The sequence below is a fragment of the Chenopodium album genome, chromosome 19 (assembly GCF_948465745.1).
Source record: "Chenopodium album chromosome 19, dcCheAlbu1.1, whole genome shotgun sequence".
In the NCBI taxonomy this organism is placed as follows: domain Eukaryota; kingdom Viridiplantae; phylum Streptophyta; class Magnoliopsida; order Caryophyllales; family Amaranthaceae; genus Chenopodium; species Chenopodium album.
This window is the reverse complement of record NC_137852.1, coordinates 31,472,811-31,492,804: the sequence shown is the minus strand read 5'-3', so window position 1 is coordinate 31,492,804 and position 19,994 is coordinate 31,472,811. Positions and strand designations below refer to the sequence as shown.

At 34.1% G+C, this 19,994-nt stretch overlaps 1 pseudogene; it reads left to right on the top strand.

Moving 5' to 3' along the window:
• Positions 1 to 1,972: 1,972 nt before the first annotated feature.
• LOC145593569 (adoMet-dependent rRNA methyltransferase spb1-like) lies at positions 1,973 to 15,636 on the top strand (annotated as a pseudogene).
• Positions 15,637 to 19,994: the final 4,358 nt, after the last annotated feature.

Sequence of the window (19,994 nt, the reverse complement as noted above, 5' to 3'; positions counted from 1 at the left end):
ATAAAAAGTATATAGAATCATCGTCTTTGTAATACGGTTGTACGACCCCTTCTACTTTTTGATGTTTTGTGCGTTTTCCTTGATACACAGCTTTTTCTCAGTATATACGCTTCAACTTTTTTTATTTCATTTTCCTGTGTAATAAGAGATCAAAATATTTTAAAGTAAAATATAAGTAACAATCAAAATACACTATAAACAAAACAAGATAATGTAATAAATATTTGCAAAATCAAATTTGAACACATTGCTAGAAAATTAACATAGTTCAATACGAGAATGAACAAGTATTAGAATCTAAATGAACATCTTTCAACATAAGAAGAACATATATTATAGTTAAAATGAACATTTTCAATACCACAATTAACAAACATAAATACTTAATTGAGCAGTTTTTTTACTATAATAACAAATAAGATGTGTCAGAAGTTGAAACATATATCTTTTAATATGAGAATAAAAAAAAAATTAGAAACAAAAATAAATATTATATTAGATTGTAAATGAACATCGTTTATTATGAGAATGAACATATAATGCAAAGAGAATGATCATGTATCAAATTTAAATGAATATATTAAAATATGAAAATGATCATAAGTGAACATGAATTCCATCTAAATTGATATTTTTTCCGTCTAAAACAAACATTTATGTTAGCCAAAATCCGTCAAGTAACATTTTTTAAAACATGTAATATTAATTGATAATTTTGTCTTTAATTTTAGTTATTATAATTTGAATACTTTCTTTGACAATTACAATTTGAATATTAATCTTTCTAGGAATGAACATAAAGTCCATTTAAAATGAACATTTACGATAGATTAAACGTACTAGACGAAATTACCGAATAATAGTTTTAATAACATAATTCAATTATTATTATAAGAATCACTTCAATTATTATTATAAGAATCACTTAAATTAAAAACTATGAGAGATCACAAACTCTAATCGACATTTCTTATTAGATTTGTGAAGAATTCTAATGATTATCTATTAATATGTGAATGACCATTTACTAATATATAAATGAACATTTGCCAAAACAAAAATGAACATTTATCAAAAAAAAAAAAAAAAAAAATTAACGAACTTAACTTACGTTTGTATTTTTTTGTTCACATCCCTTTCCTTCTTTACCAACCCTTGTTCAAATGCAACCAAGCAAATGATTTATGCCAATATGACACAAGGAAGATTGGTAACTTACGTCTATATAATCGTACAAAATAAATCAAATTGTCTATAAAATTAGGGTAATTAAACTTTTTTTTTTTTTTTGTCCAGTAATTTTATAAGCTAATAATATACACCACAAGTTAATTCAACTTATAATAGAGTATACCAAACATCATTCTACTATAGTTATAAGTTATCATTATATTATGAAAAAATTAATAAGAGATCATGCACTACTGAAATTTCATATTACTATTGTGTTTACTTGTTTTTGAACAATATTCTGTAATGTTGCACTTAGTTAGTTATGATGAACACAAAATCGTAAAAAAAAATGGGTTTAATTGTATAAAAATGAACATATAAACTTACGATTTTGATTATTACCCGTTTTTTTTTTTTTTTTTTTTTTTTTTTTTTTTTTTGGAGATTTTTCTTTAGATAGTGCAATTTCATCTCGTATATCAGACATTGTTACTGATTATTGTAGCACATTTAAAGATTGTTTTGAGAATTTTGCAATTTCAAAAGATTTGATGAGAGAGAAAGTGGAGATGAAGAAAAATGCAGTAATTGGAAAGTGTGGGGTTATCTAGAAAGACTATTATGATAATCTAGTAGGGGTACGGTGGGGGTGTAGGCAAGCTTGCCTAAAGGAAGGTGTAGGTATTAATAATACGTGACGTGCTGTGCCGGCACGGGCCCGTGCCCATCTTTAAGTGGACTAAGCATATACACAATTGAGAATAATAATTGCAAAATTGGAGAAAGAGGGGGAGTTCGAATAAGAGAAGGGTTGACTCCAAATCCACGAGCGAGGGGTATATGCGGCAAGTCAGTGTAATTCTGCGGAGATGTATTATCTGATTGTGGCTTAAACCCTAATAATCCCCTTCATCTCTCACTCTGTTATTCTTCTTCTTCCTCCCACTGCCGACTCTCTCTACTCTCTCTTACAATGGGGAAAGTAAAAGGAAAGCATAGATTAGACAAATTCTACCACTTAGCCAAAGAACAAGGTTACAGATCACGAGCAGCCTTCAAGCTAATCCAACTCGACGCCAAATACTCTCTTCTTCATGCTTCTCGCTCAGTCCTCGACCTTTGCGCCGCACCAGGTGGTTGGATGCAAGTCGCCGTCAATCGTGTCCCTGTTGGTTCCCTCGTTCTTGGCATCGATCTCTTTCCTATTCGCCCCATTCGTGGTTGTATCTCCGTTGAAGAAGACATTACCAAACCCAAGTGTCGCTCCACTATTAAGAAACTGCTTGCTGAGAATGGCTTCAAGGCTTTTGATCTTGTGCTTCATGATGGTTCCCCTAATGTCGGTGGTGCTTGGGCTCAGGAAGCTACTAGTCAGAATGCTTTAGTTATTGATTCGGTTAAGCTTGCTACTGAGTTCTTGGCTCCAAAGGGTACCTTTGTCACTAAGGTTTGCTTCTTTTCTACTCCCTCCGTTCCGTTTTTAAATACTTGCTCCATTTCTATTTTTTACACTATTCATTTGTCCTACTTTCATTAATGTTTATAGGTAGTTGTTGGAATCGTCTCAATGAATAAATTATTAATTTTTAAATGTTACATTTTATACTTATATAGATCAAAGACTAGCATCGGCATACGTGCCCAAGTAAAATGGAGCAAGTATTTAAATACGGAGGGAGTAATTCTCGTATTCATGTTAGCTGACCCCAAACCTTTTTTTATTGTAGTATTTTTTTATTGAAAAATCTTTTGTTAAAAAAATTTGTTGGGATGTTATATTATACAAATGGAGGAAGTCTTTGTTTCTCAAAGAAAACATAATTTTTGTCTTTCAGTTTTGATTGAATTCTATGAGTGGAACCATTGTAAGTTAGTGCCTATTTGAATAACGAATTTTAAAACTTAAAAGGAATGACCTTTCTGAATTGCTCAATTTATTGCGTTTCAACGTAGTTTGTGGAAGTCCTCCAATATCGTAGTTTGTGGATTCTATGTGTTCCTTAAGTCTTATATGCTCCTAAAATCACAATTGCCAATCTAGAGACATATAATTTGCTGATTTCCAAGAACCAAAAGCTTATTTTTCTTATGTCCTGCCTTTTATAAACATTGATATTTGAGCTTAATGTGTAATGGACTGTAATGAAAGATTCAAAATTTCATCTGTTTGTTCTTCGGTTATAATTACTTCAAGAGTTGAGCTGGTTTTTTGGACAGATTATCTCATTAATCATATATCTTTGTGGTCTCGGGTTTTCAGGTCACAGGATTACAATGCCGTGCACTACTGTCTTAGGCAGGTACTGCACCTTCTTTCTAAATGTGCTGTGAAACATGATTCTTAGGGCAGTGCCAGAGTTTTCGATTCTAAATTTCATAATTACCTATATGTTGTAGCCAAATCAAAATGCTTTGCAGTTTTAGAACTTTTTTGTGCTTTAATTGGGATACTAAAGCTAGTTTGTCATCTCCTATCTGATTATTTACATCGTGATTACCTTCTTTTCATTAATCCAACCTCTCTTAATGAATCATTGGTTTGCAGTTATTTGAAAAGGTGGAGGTAACTAAACCTGTTGCCAGTCGTTCGACATCTGCAGAAATTTATGTTATTGGTCTTAAGTACAAGGCTCCAGCAAAAATTGACCCTCGCCTTCTAGATATCAAGCATTTATTTCAGGGAGCTATTGAATCAACAAAGGTATTTGAACTAGACATTGGATAGGACATATGAACATATCCTTTAGTTATTCCTTGCGTGTTATTGGAAGTGGCCATTTTTTTTTTATTGCCCTAATCTTTATTATTTTGACCTGAATTCAATGCAGGCGTATGATATATTCGAACCAAAGTAAAAGAGAAACCGTGAGGGGTGAGTTTGACGCTTTACTTCTTTATTCTTTAATAAAGACTTTATATTTCCTGATATCTGATTACCTTTTGCCTGCATGTCTAAGGGACCTATACTGTGTAAGCCAATATGTTGTTCCGTGTTCAGTTTTTACCTAGTAAGAATATCTGTATGTTTTGTGCATCTCTGCTCCCCAGAAATCTTCCTAACAATGATGTTTGTATTTCCTTGCTGCAAAAAACTGGGACTTGTTTATAGAAGGAAATAGATTAATGCTTAGCAATAAATGCTGCTGTGTTCATGTTTGTTCGGTTGTTTTTGATTGTTGATAAATGGTACTCTTAGGTATAATGATGATGTATCCCTAGTGAGAAAGGTTTGCCCTGCTGCTGAATTTGTGTGGTCATCAGATGATCCTGTTGAAACTCTTGGCAAAGTAACATCCATCAGCTTTGGTGATGATTCTAGTTTGCCTTTGAAGGAGCATCCTTCGACGACTGTGGAGGTGATTTCCTGTAGTATCTATTTTTTCACATTTGTCCTGCTATAATAATCTTACCTCTATGAGTTCTGAAACTTTGACAGGTTATAACCCTATGTGAAGACCTGCGTGTTTTGGGGAAGCAAGATTTCAAGCAGCTTTTAAAGTAAGTTTATTTATTATTTATCCCCATTTTTTAAAATGCTGATTTGTCTTGTTTCAGAGATGCCTTTTTTTTTTTGGCCATGAAAAAAAAAATTTGAGTTCCATGCTATGTTACATTGACACGGGTACGGGTATCCGATATTGGTACGTATCCGAGTGTCGGATACGCCATTCTTAAAGATTTAGGACACGGGGACACCGTCTTAACATTGGACTCGGGTACGGATACGGCAATAATTTTTCTAAAGAAAAAAATAAATAGATAATTCGTGCAACAAATTTAAAAATTGATTACATAAACTGATAAACGCATAACAAAAGTTCTTCAACTGGATAAAACTGATTACATAAACTCATTAAAACTGATTAAAGCTAAATATCCCAAACAATGCCGACTACGTAATAAAAGACCACAAGCAGAGTCATACAAAAACAATATAGATATCAAAAGATGTTCTTCAACTGTTCAACTAAATGTCTAAATCATTGGCAGCACTATGATAACTCTAAAAAACACTTCAATTCTTCTTAAATGTCATCAAATGCTATAGCTTCAAATTCTGGTTCATTGAGGGAAAGGTCAGCAACTTCTAACAAGCTATCTCCATCAATATTATCTCCCCCTATTAAAAATGAAAACAACAGAAGTTAAAATAGATAAAATGAGAAATTATTTACAACTTACATGTTTACTTGAAAACAACAAATAAGAATTATGAGCTACTTACCAATATCCCAATATTTAGTTGGTCCCTCTGTATAATCCTTTTGCTTTCTAGAGAGCAAGCGTAAGTTGATGTGAATATAGACAAGAAGTTCCAGTCGTTGAGTATTAAGCTTGTTTCTTTTAATAGTTTGGATGCCACCATATGTGCTCCAATTCCTCTCACAACAAGAAGAAGAAGCGGGTTGCGAGAGTAGCTTGAACGCAAGGCTTTGCAACATTGGAGCTCCCGAGCCATAGTTGGACCACCATGACATAGGATCTTCATATGCCATTGCTGCAATGACATGGGGCTCATTAAAGAACCCTAAACCCCCTGAGAAAGTTCCATATTCAAGAAATACTTTTCGAGCATCATCGGCATTTGGGAAAAGCCTTTGTAAACACTTGTTTCTATTTAATGAAACCTCTTCATCTTCATTAGGAGGTACTCTTGGAATGCTGCCATCTCCTCGTATCCATTCTTGAGTGTAGTATCTAGGAACTAAAGAATGTGCCAAGCAATGTAGAGGGGTATTGCTTTTGTTCCACCTACTCTCAATGACATTTTGAATAGCATCATAAAATGGAGACTGCCTGTGAGAAAATCAGCACCTTCATGATTGAAAATAACTTTTTTCACTTGTTCGATCATCGTATCCCACATGTCATACACCAAGTGTAAGACACAAGAATCTGTATCAGCAGCCCTTAAGAAGTTCATCATGGGCAGTGTAAACTCAAGAAAATAGTCAAGTTTATCCCACCATCCATCACTCACCAACAGATCTTTAACCTCCCTCGCCTTAAGTTCAACAGGATTCCTCCCATTGACCTTGAATTTCTTCCAATCAGGATCCATTACAGTTTTTTCAAGAGCATCCTTTAGTAATCTTAACCTAGTTGCCATCACAATCTTAGACCCAAACCTAGTTTCAGCAACCTTTAAGAGTCTTAAATCAGAATAACGTTCAAAAATTGTTCTTGACAAACCATGATTCAGAACAAAATAATTAATTTCATCAACTTGCTTCACTAACTCTAAAATCCATTGACACTCTTTGTAATGGTCAGCTTTCTCACTAGGCTCACATATAGATCGCAAAACCAAATTTAAGCAATGAACAACACAGGGTGTCCAAAAAAATTTGAGGATATTTTTGTTCAATCAAACCACCAGCAGCCTTATAATTAGCAGCATTATCAGTTACAATTTGAACAATATTAGATGAGCCTACATCTTCAATGATTTTAGAGAACAAACCTGCCAGATACTCAGCATCTTTTGTAAGGATTTCGCTTGCATCAAAAGCTTTCAGAAACATAGGGCCAGAAGCTGAGGCAGCCATTATGTTTATCAAAGGCTTCGATTTGAGATCTTGCCAACCATCTGAGCAAATTGAAGCTCCTTTCTTCACCCAACTGTCTCTAATAGGTTGGAGTAATTTCTCAACATGAGCTTTCAATTGAAGTAGCAACGTTGTTCGAAGTCTATCATAAGTAGGAGGAGTATACCCATACAAGCTTCCATTGGCTAGCCTTTGACAAAATTTTCTGAAGTAAGGATTTCTAGCAAAGTTGAAAGAGAGCATGCCTGTATAAAACATCATCGCACATTCTTTATCGGCTTCTTCCCTTTCTAACACATTGAAGGCTATCTCGATTTGACCTTTTCTTTTTTTTGTATGAGCTAAATCGGAACCTTCTGGGAGAGAGATGTAATCCTGCTTTTGTTTGACGCTTAAATTATGAGCCCTTTTCTTTTGTTCAGCTTCATCATTTTCCCTCTTAATCTCGCGATACACGTCGTCTGCTATTGTGCAAGGTGCAACACCTTGTTTGGCAAGTTTAAGCAAATGAGCTTTCACTTTAGAATAAGAACCACTGACTTCTTTGTTGCAATACTTGCATCTCCACGTCTTGTTACCACCTCCACCAGCAGATACACGCAAAACCTCGACATGAGTCCATAATGGTGTTTCGTCAAACCCTACATTCTTGGTTGGCCGAGGCATGGATGCTGGATACAAGTACAAAATTTTAAGACTAACAAATCAATTAAATTATTCAAGTAAATAACAAAGTATAAAAATTTGTAGATTATCATAAGAAAAAGATTATCATAGAAAATAATGCATGCGATATAATTGAAGATTATCATAAGAAAAAGAAAATAGTTAAGAGGGAATTTGATTTGATTTACTAACATACCTTGTGATATTTGGAGATCTGATAAATTTTCTTGTAAATACTAAATTTTGTGGAGTGTTTTACTAACATCACTTTTTATATGGGTTTTTGAAAACCATTCTATATGGAGAAGCGGAAGAGTTTACCAGTAGAGTGGTAGACAATAGTTAATGAGGGAAGAGGAAGGGTCATGGAGAATAGCTAGAGTAGTCATGGAGGAAGAAGGATTGGAAAGAATATTTTTATATTACTTTATATCCATATCAATAGTAGTATCGATATAAGTAACACGGATACTTCATTGAGATAGCGAATAATCATACACTAATTCAATAATTTAGTTCGTTAAATTGATTCAATACATAATTATATATTGATCAATCGTTAATACATTGATTCAATAATCTCGTTCTTATATTAGGTTAACCAATAGCATTCTAATGTTGTTTCAATACATAATTATTAGATATTGATCAATCGATAAATCGATAATACATTGATTCGATAATCTCGTTCTATTGGATTCTTATTATTAGGTTAACCAATAGCTTTCTAATGTTGTTTCAATACATAATTAGATATTGATCAATCGATAAATTGATAATACATTGATTTGATAATCTCGTTCTATTGGATTCTTATTAGGTTAACCAATAGCTTTCTAATGTTGTTTCAATACATAATAAGATATTGATCAATCGATAAATCGATAATACATTGATTCGGTAATCTGATTCTATTATTAGGTTAGCCAATAGCTTATTATAAACGATTCCTTTGTTGTTTATTGTTGTTCTTGTAATGTTGTATACATAATTAGATATTGATCAATTGATAATTCGATAATATATTGATTCGGTAATATCGTTCTATTGGATTCTTATTAGGTTAGCCAATAGCTTACTAATGTTGTTTCAATACATAATTAGATATTGATCAATCGGTAAATTGATAATACATTGATTCGGTAATCTCATTCTATTGGATTCTTATTAGGTTAGCTAATAGCTTATTATAAACGATTCCTTTGTTGTTTAGTTTTATTTAAAACTACTACGTAAGTATAATGATGTTGATTCGATAAATTGATTCGATCATTGGTAAATATTATGATGTTGATACCGATTAGCTAGTTATAATTATTTTTATTTCACCAATGAATTATAATCTCATTTTCTAGTAAAAAATAAAAATTAGGATGTGCGTGATTTCCCAACCATTGAACTAATCAATCAAGCTTTTAAGCTTTTATATTAAAAATATATAAAAAATTTTGCGGCTACGCTGCAAATAAAAAATAATTTATTTCTTTATACACAATATTTATTTTGAAAAATGTTTCTTTTTAAAAATGTAGCAAATATCATTTATTATAATTCATTTGTTTTTCAAATATAGACAAACTCCATCTAATTACTAAAGCGTATCGGTTTTCTTCTTTGAAAAAATATTACGGAGTATTAGACTTCATTTGTGTAAAAATTAAATAAAAGTTATATATATACTCCATTTATTTAATAAAGTGTATCATATTATTTGTATTTAATATACTTCAGTTATTTAGTTGTAAGATTTTTCCAATACTTTTGTCCATAATATATCAAAAATAGTACTGTATATACAAACACTCAAAAGAAAAACACTCGAAACCTTGCTTGGGAAGCCAAAGTAGTGCCAACAAACTAGTAATAATCTAATACTAGTAATTTGTACCACTTTTCTTGGGAAGCAACAACTGCCCACACAGTTTTTTTTTAAAGTTTTAAAATTAAATTCAATAAATAAATAAATAAATATACTAAACGTCTAAAGTAAAACTGTAAAAGTATTCGTACAAATTAACAGCTGTAAAAGTAAATATAATATAATCACAATAGCAAAATTTTGCTTGAGAGTCAGTTCATCTTCTTCAACGGTTCATCTTCTTCAACTGTAAAAATTTTACAGTCACAATACTCACAAAACCTCCTTCAACATCACTTTCTTCCTATCCTCATCTAATTCTTCAAACTTTCAAAGCTTCAAGTATTTCAATGGCCGTTGTAAACTCGTAACCGTGTTCATCTTCGAAATTGTTTGAGAACCGTCTTCATCTTCTTCAAAGCTTCAACTCCTTCAATGGCCGCCGTACCCGAGAGCAAAATGGAGTATCCGGAACGGATTTCATACCCGGATCGGTGTCGCGTCGTATCGACCCGGGTATGCCGGCCAAAATGCCGTGTCCAGGTAACATAGGTTCCATGTATATATATAACTAGAACATGCATATAAATTTCTTGGTTTATCCTGACATTGATGTTCAGAGAATGAACACGGCTTATATTACATAGTAATGGTTCTAAATATCTCCTTCAACAGAATATTGTTTTGAGGAACACATATATGGCTACCCAATTTCAAGCTTTCAGATGATTTGTTACCTTTGTTTTCACAAATATGGCTGCATGTTCCGTTTTCTTCTTGGATTATAATGATCATTTGCATTAATTTTTCTTTTTCTTAAATTAATTGTGTTCTAATTTTACTACAGATGGAGGATAAATATTCGGAAGGCTCTTTCTCCAATTGGGAAAATCACTTCTACTGTTGTAAACATTGATCAGGAGAACAACATTGTGGATTAAGAGGAGGATGAGGATGAGGATGGGGATGGGGATGGGGACGAGGATGACGCATGATGTAGAGAGAAAAAAGAAACGTGAAAAGAAAATTCTTGCGAAGAGGCGGGCTAAGGTATAATTCATTTATTTATTATTTTTCAAAATCAAAGATAGTTAATTTCATGTCCTGTAATTAGTAGCTTATCTAGCTAATCCAGACCTCTGGGTATCAGAAGATAATTACATGTTTGTGGCTGTGCATCAAATAGATATTAAAGATCCTCATGGGAAATATTTTTGATATTGTCATGTGCAATGGACTTGTAGGTTATATACTTATATCCAATAAACATGGCTTTGCTGCATCTTTAATAGTTAACACTGTCACTTACACCCGAAGCTGAAGCCAAATTTTATGCTTGCTCCATTCTCTTTTAGTTGTAACTTTTCTATTTTGATACATTTCTTTTTAGTTGCAACCTTTCTATTTCTAACATCTTTACCCACTTTACTTTACCAAACTACCATTTCACATACAATTTTTTTTCAAAAAATTAGCCCACTCACTTAAAACACCCAAACCCATTTCCTAACACACTAATTAACACTAACCTTTCCCATCAATTTCCTAATGAAACATATCAGAATGCATCAATTCCCCCCCCCCCCCCCCCGAAGTTATTTTAAGGAGAGTACTTGTTGACGTCACATGCAGTAAAAATAATGTAATATAAATTGTAGTTGGTTTAGAAAACTAGGCAAATACTGAGCCCTAATCATTGTATAAAAAGTGCACCTGACATAGTCCTTATTTGCGGGTTTAGCCAAAAGATTTCAATGAGGCGTAGAAAAGTGCTTTGAAATGCACCAAGGAGCACATTAACATTTTTTGGCACCAAAGTTATATATTTGTATAATATGCACCTCTCACTTCAATTTTGGGCATACCTTATGCTTTAGATTTGCACCTAGGCTCTTCGACCATTTTTGCCTTGTTGTGCTTTGAGGTTTATGTTTTATTTTTTATTTTTTACTGTTCGGTAATATGAGCCTTGAGTTTGAAGTACCTGTGCTTATGGATTTACTTTATAATCCATAAAAAAAAGGATATTATGCTCATAATTTTATCAGTAGCTCTTGATTGATTAAGAATGTGGTGTCGTAAGTTGTGATTGTTGTTGGACCTTTTAGCTTTGTGAGGATTTATTACTGGGATTAGCCATGAAGCCTTGAGTCAGGTCTGGCAATGAAACAGGGGGTGGAGTTACTAATTGTTGTCTGTTTGTTTAAGAGAATAGAGCCTTTGCATTTTTATGGGGAAGAGGTTTTACTTGGCGGCTTGTTTCTATGTAATGCCCATATTAAAGATCTTATTTATTCTAAAGATCCCTTGTATTAAAGATCTTGATTCTTATAAAAGAAAAGGATCTCTAATGATGTTCTGTTGATGTGGTCCGTTCTGGCTCTTCATGCTGGGTTTATCCATTGTTTTAAACAATATCTGTGCATAACAACTAAATGTGCCTCTTTGTATTCTCTCAAACAAATTTGATTTGTTTTTTTTTTTTTTTTTTTTTTTTTGGCTGGGGGGGAGGGGTTATATTGACTTTCTTACATTTACAAATATCACTCAACTACCTCCTATATGATATACTTATTCAATTAAAAAAAAAAAAAATCTCAGTATCTCCAATCACATTTAGCTTCTAATAAATGTACATTTTGATGATCAGTCTCTAAATATCCTGAAATTATGTTTGTGTATTTTATGATGCTTTGTGAATTTTCTACTATAGGATTCATACTACCGGTGATTTTTAAGTTGATGTATTATACAATAAGATTTTCTCTGATGATTTGGTTTGTTGGATCAGGATAAAGCACGAAAAGCAACAAGAATGCAAATAGATGCTCTACAAGATGGTTATGTTGACAATGAATTGTTTTCTCTTGCTTCTATCAAGGTTAGTCATTATAAGCTGCTATTTTACTTGAATTGTGGATTCCAAACATGTAGTTTGGATACTTGTTTCTTATTCTTTTCAATTTCTTGGGGAGCTGGCTTGCAGAAGAGAGAGAGAGAGAGAGAGAGAGAGAGAGAGAGGGGGGGGGGGGGTTCCAAAATGTAGTTTGGATACTTGTTTCTTATTCTTTTCAATTTCTTGGGGAGCTGGCTTGCAGAAAGAAGGGGGGGGGGGGGGGGGGACGTTTATTGAAGGGGCTTGATGAAGAATCTATTTCTATTTCGGTTGAAATTGTTAGTACGGTAAAATTATTGTAACTGGATGGATAAATATAGAGCTTTGGACTTGTTTTTTCAACTCTCTTTGATGGCTGTTGCTCTAATCTCTGCGTTATTGAAGAGGGGAGGTTTATTGAAGGGACTTGATGAAAAATCAAATTTTTTCAGTTGAAATTGTTAATTCAGATCTTGGACTTGTTTTTTCAACTCTTTTTGCTTGTGGTTGCTCTAGTCTCATTGATGCTTTCAATGTTCTCTTTATTACCTGTTTTCTTGTTAAGTTGGAGCAGTTTTTTGAAGTTGCTAACATTGTAGTCATGGGGAACTAATACTACTATACTGAGAAAGCTGTACTGCACCTTGAGCTGTATGCTCCTGTATTACCTATATATTAATTTGTGTTTGCTTTCATTCAGGGCAAGGACGACTTAGCAACTATTGATACCACAGTAGATGTTGAAGGTGATGAATTGGCTGGTAGTGATGATGATGCAGACAATGAAGCTGATGAGGATAGTGAATCTAGTGACTTGGATTCTGATGAGGAGCGTTCAAGGTTGGTCCCTTTATTTCTGTTTGTTTCTGAATGGCTTTTGGTGCCCCCATGTAATGATTTTGTTATTCCCTCTGTTATTTAAGTGTTACACTTTTGCTGGCACATAATTTTAGACAACTTAATTGTTTTTAGTATAATAATACATAAGGTAATTGGGTATTAAAAAATCATAAAATAATTAATGTGAGGAGAAAAATAACTTAAAAAGTAGTTGTGGATATGTGTGGGGACTATGAGCGGAGAGATATATATTATTAAAATGTAGTTTGTCGTAACAGGAAATTTAACGTAACATTAAAAAAAAAAAAAGAAAGAGGTTGCAAAAGGAAATTTAAACACTTTAAAAAAGAAGAATTTGTAAGAAAAGGTCCTTTTAAGTAGGTCTATTTGTTGTAAAGGTCCTTTTATAAAAAAGGTGACACAAAAGGTCTTTTTATCGCACTTAGGTTGTGGTGAGAGTCCTTTCACCGGATTTAGGCCATTGACTTTTTTTTTTCCGACCAAAAAATGTCACGTGCACCACTCAAAATCCTTTTTCCTCACTTTACTCGATGACATGGTTCGGTTTGTCTTCAATTGCTTTCAAATTTAATGTGAGGGACTCTAGGATTGGAGTTTGATGATTTTTTTTTTTTCACAAAATAGGATTCGCATCAAGGTTGATGATGAAGAAATTAGGGTTTAATAAAGGAAAAAGGGGGGAAAAAGGATATTAAGTGGTCACGCGCAAGGCCCATGACTTTTTTGCCGGGAAAAAAAAGAGTCAAGGGCCGGAATCTGGTCAAAGGATCCTCGCCACAACCTTTAGTGTGATAAAAGGACCTTTATGCCACGTTTTTATAAAATAACCTTTACAACAAATAGACCTACTTAAAAAAAACCCGGAGGGAGTATGTAATCTTGTACTACCTCACTAAGTTGTGCTCCTATGATTGTCCCAGGTATGATGAACAACTAGATAAGATTCTTGATGAAGCCTATGAACGTTTCTTGGCCAAAAATGATGGTAGCACAAAGCAGAGGAAGCGTGCAAAGGAAGCATACTCTGACGTGCTCACTGTGGTAAGCTGGAACTGATGGGCTTTCTGCTTGTTTTTTTTTTTATTGTCAATGTAAGTTATAGCTTCCTTGAAATGCTGTGTGACTGTTGAAGCTATCTTCTGAGGTTCCTTTTCTGCAAATCTTTGGTTCATTTGTCGGCAAAATAATTCTTTTTTTTTTTCTTCTTTTTAAATTTTTTTTGGTGGTGGAAAGGTGGGTGCTATGTACCTTTTTGCAGTTGATACCAAAATTTTGCTGTCTCGCTTGTGTGAGTTCATTTAATACTGGATTGACCTAAGATGTCTGTACATTTGTTTTTGCAGGGTAGTGATGATGATAATAATGACGTAGATCAGCCAGATGACGATTCTGACAATGATCAGGTTGATAAGGAAGCGAATCCACTTGTGGTTCCTATTGATGAAAATAGAGAACTAACCCAAGAGGAAATCAAAAACAGGTGGTATAGTCAAGACATTTTCACTGAAGCTGTAGAGGGGGGAGATCTAGGCAAGGATAGTAGTGATGAGGATGACTTGCAGATAGCTGTACAAAAGAAGAAGATTGCCCTCAGAAACAAAGCTAAAGATGGGTCAAAGCCTCATTCTTTGGGCTCAGAAGCACCAAAAAATAGGGCTGCAAAGATACAAGATGATTTAGAGGTTGTTCCGGCTCCTGTTACTGATTCAAGCAGTAGCTCAGATGATGAATCTGAGGACTATGATACTGACACAAAGTGTGAGGTGTTGGCTGCTGCAAAGAAGATGCTCAGAAAGAGAAAAAGAGACGAGATATTGGATGATGGTTACAACAAACGTACATTTGATGATCAAGGCTTGCCTAGCTGGTTTGCTGAAGATGAAAAGAGGCATAACCAACCATTGAAACCTGTCACCAAGGAGGAGATAGATGCTGAAAAGGCCCGATTCAAAGAGATCAATGCACGTCCTGCTAAGAAGGTTGCAGAAGCCAAAGCTAGAAAAAAGAGGGCTGCAATGAGGACCATGGAGAAGGTACGGAAGAAGGCTAACACTATCGCCGACCAGAATGATCTCCCTGATCGTTCAAAGTCACGGATGATTAATCAACTCTACAAGAAAGCAGCAACACCCAGAAAGCCTAAGAAGGAATTAGTTGTCACTAAAAAGGGGGTCCAGGTTAGGGCAGGGAAAGGAAAACTTCTTGTGGATAGGAGGATGAAGAGTGATGCAAGACAGCAGGGAATGAACAAGCAAAGTAAGAAAGGTTCAGGCAAGGGCAAGGGAGCTGGCAAGGGCAAGGGAGCTGGCAAGGGCAAGGGAGCTGGCAAGGGCAAGGGAGCTGGCAAGGGCTCAGTTAAAGGTTCGGGCAAGGGCAAGGGTTCTATGAAAGGTTCAAGTAGGAGTGGCGGTAAGGGTAATATGTGAGCTATATGAGGTTTGTGGAACATTGTTTCCAAGGTTTTGACAATTTTGACCTATTTGAACTCCGTCCTAGAAAGTAATTTTTTTGTTTTAAAAAAAATTGAATCTTTTGTATTGAGACATTGAGTGCACTAGTGATATACGAAGTAATTTAGTGCTTATGTGAGTCTTGTTCCAGTTTGTCACATGAATATCATGGCGCTTAAACAAAAATGTTTATGTTTTTTACTATATTTGTTTTCCATATATGTTTTGAATAGGTTTAAATAAATTGCAACTTTCGTTTTGTCTTTCTTCAAACATTTTATCTTATCGTTGCTCACACCTCACACGAGGACGGTATACTTGGATTGAGTGAAATGTATTACTAGGGGTTTAGGGTAATAAAGGTAAAATTAAACAAAATGAAAGAAAATATAAGGGAGGGGAAGATAATGATGGTGTGATTGTAAGGACTTTTTGAAAGTTGTGGTATGGTAATAGGTGAAGAAAGGGAAACTAGGCGTTCCAAAAAGAAGGGGAAATGATTTTGGTACACCTTTAATTGATTTTGACACACCCCTGTGTGAGAGCACAATTTTTTATGTTCTTCTCACATAGGGGTGTGCCAAAATCAATTAAGGGTGTGCCAAAATCAATTTCCAAAAGAAGGTTGTGAGATATGAACTATAAATGTCTAACAAGTACAGTTGGCAAGGAATCTTTTATTTTTATTTATTTATGTATTTGTACAATAGCATTAGGTCTCTTACTCTCATTATCATAATATTGATGCTTTATTTTGTGCCACTGATAATACTATGTCTTAGTCAAGGCAACACTTAATTACAATGTTTATTAAAGATCACTTAATTATATCTTAATAATTTTTTATGGTACTAGTTATCACAACTCTACAGCTTTATATATCAAAATAAATTAACTCTTAAATTTAAAAACCCACCATGCTTCACAATCATCATCAATCAATAACTATATACTAAAAGACATATCAGCAATGACACGTGTCATCTCTTGATGTGTCCTTAAGTTTTATTATTTTTTTTTTTTTTGGAAAACACTAATTAAGTAAAGTTATGAGGTAAAAAAAATTGACTAATAAGTGCATTTCCTTAATTGTTAAAAATTAATTATTGTCTAAATCTTAACTTTTAGAAAGAATTAAAAAAAAAAATCAATTACAACACTAAAATATCATAGATTATAATACAATCCATAATAATAATAAAAGAGTATTATAAATTATTTTGTCAAGCTAATTACCTTAATAATCAATAACTACATACGAGTAATAAACATTAATCAATAACTACATGATATATTAATTGATTGATTACTAATAATTTTATTTAATATTTGTATAAGATATTGCCAAACATAATTTGAAACATTCTGATATTCAATTAGAGTTCATAAGAAAAAGGTTGAATAAAGATATAATACATTATTTGGAAGATATGGATTAATATTGTAAATGGCTTGATCTGAAATAAAATAATAGCGTGCTTTTAATAGCGAGTACGAAGGGAATTGAATTATTTCGTGAGGTAGATATATAATTATATGATCAAATGCATAAAATCTAACTGGATCTTCCGTGATTATTTCAATAAATATTTGGTAGTTCATTTTTCAATATTATTAGACAATTTTCTTACACTAATTTTTTTTACACTAACTAAAATAGTGTAGACTTGCTGAATTGATAATAATACTAAAAATTACCGTGCGTGGCACGGGACCTAACCTAGTAATTATTTAATTAGAGAGTTTTGAACTTTTGACCATTACTTGAACTTAGTCGACAATGAAATCTCTAGTGATCTGAGCTACCAAGTTAGCTAACCCCAACCTTATCTTCCTTAGATCAAGCAAAACATAGACCCATCTAATTTGTTCTCTACTATACCTTAAACAATAGTCTTTAATCAAACACTTTATATTATGTTTATGATTAATTATCTCAACAGAAAGATAACTCATTTGATATATAAGGTTGAAAAAGATAACGTTCCCTTCAGAAAGAAAACTTGTACTCCGTATTTAATTTGGAAGTATCACGACACTCAAATTAAAAGCTTAAACACACATAGGACTGTGCACCGGTCCAAAACCGGACCGGAACCCGGAATCGACTTTTTTTGGGGGCCGAGGCCGGGACCGGACCGTAATCAACTGGACCGGGTTCTGGTCCACACCTGTTTATTCTTAGTCTCTCTCCTTGGCCACCAATCCACCACCATAACACCACCCTTAAAGCCCATTTGCCTCCTAAACTGCAACCTTGCCATGGCCACCCTCACCCCCACCCACCACGAAACTCTCTAGCCACACCGAAAAACCCTTTAACCACCCTGGAAAACCCTACACAGCCTATAAAAACTCAACCCTAACACCGAAAATTACAACCCTAAAGCCACAAAAAAACCACCCCAAGCCCTAAAAAACACCACTCAGCCCCGAAAAACACCACTTAGCCCTACTCAACCCTCAGCCAGCCCCAACACTACTACAAAAAATGGCAAATAGATCCGTTAAAATAGCCTGAGAGATTTCCTCACAATAGGTGTAGACACCCATTTGTGTCTCTCCAAAACCAAACCCAGCGATGAATTCCTTTCACGTCGAACCATTATCGAATGACGTGAAAGTGGTTGAAAGTCAAGTATTGCGGTTTAAGTTTTATTAAAATTCTCTTCTCTCTGTTTTCGAAAATAACTCTATTTGTTTGAAAATAGCCAAACCAGTTTAGTTTGGTCCATAATTAAGGTCCAATAATAGTGTAGTTGGATGGGGCTCGAAAAGACCTTTCCAACGATATATTAGAAGCCCAATTCCGATGAATAATGAGGAAGTTATGGCCAAAATACTAAACTGGGCCCGGTTAATTATTTACATACGGCCCAATGATCTAGAGGAGGGCCCAATGTTAATTATTATTCCTAAAATTATTAGGATTAATTATAATTTCCTAGAAGTTTCTAGAAGATTCTTTTTAATTCTAATATTATTAGATTTAATAATTATTTATTTTAAAATAGACTTTTATTTGGAGTAAAACATTATTTTATTATCTTAAAAATACGTATTTTTATCTTCTGTACGGATTCCGTAGATCAAATTGATTAAAGATCGGATTCCGCGTGAAGAAAACGCGCTAATACAGGTTGTCGCCAAACGACAAGTCTGTCGCCACGCGATAGACTCTGTCCCCTCGCGACAGAGTCGATTCCTGGCGACAGCGTGTAGTTTTATTCCTTATCAAATTCTGTAATTTTCCGAACTATTTTCCTTATAAATAGGGTCCGAATCTCTGTTTTCAGAATCATCAACTCTCATCAAGAATTACTTAATTCTTAATCTCTCTCTCTTTCTAAACCATCTTTTTACAAAATACAATTCCGCATTCGCAAGACTTAGAATCTCCTAGCCAAGTTCGAAGTTGCCTTCGCCCTAGACGTGCAAGGTTTGATATTTTCTGAGGGTTTGGTCCAAAACTAGTCAAAACTTTATTTAATTTGATTTCAATTTAATTCTTTAATTATTCTTTATTATTTTCATTGAAGTTTACTAACTCGTGTATTTTGTTATTAGAAAGAGGTACGAGGCTTCAAAGTAAGTAGATTAGCTTACTCCCTATTTTATTAACAATGTAGATTGCATGCTTATTATTGTTTTATAATTCCTAGTATCATGTTAGGATGCTTTTAATGCTTTCTAGTATCATGTTAGGATGTTTTTAATGCTTTCTAGTATCATGTTTAGGGTGCCTTTACTTATTTCTAATATCATGTTAGCATGTTAGTGCCATGTTAGATTTAAAGCTTTGATCTTTATTGTTTAGTGACATGCTAGGATTTGTTATTAATCTTGTTATATATTAGTATCATGCCTAGGATCTTGCTATTATATTTAAGCTTTATTATTAACATGATGATAATTATTATTGTTATTATTAGGAAAATTTGCCGAGAATAATACCACCTTTCAGCGGTCTTCCAAAAATAGTACAACCTTTAGATTATTTCAAAATGGAACGACCTTTGACACACATCTTCCATAAATGGAACAAAAAACCGGTAACCTTTTTTACAAGTTACATTTGCCACGTGTTGCGTCATCATTTGTTAATATTTTATATTTTTTAACATTTGTTAAATATTAATGGTTTAATTAAAAAGAAAACCTTAAAACTAAAATAAAAAAAATAAAAATCCCTTTACCCAGCCCCCTCCCCCTTTCACCGGAATACACCTGCTCCCTCCACCAACCTTCTCCCCGGAAACCCCATTCCCCTTTCCTTCCCACTTTTTGGTTCCCCCTCCCCTTCTCGCCATTGTTTCCGACCCCCCCCCCCCCCATCCCCTTCCCATTTCCGTTTCCGACCACCCCTCTCTTTCCCGTCCTTGATTGTAACACCCCATTCCCACCCTGTCCGCGATTTCGGCCCCCCTCCCTTTCTTGTCCTCAACCGCGGCCCAACTTCTACCTCATCCTCAATTTGCGCAGCCTCTATCCTTTCCCGAGAGGTTAGGGTTTCGGGGAAATGGGTTTCGATAATGTGGTTGTGCAGCCATAGGAGCGGAAGA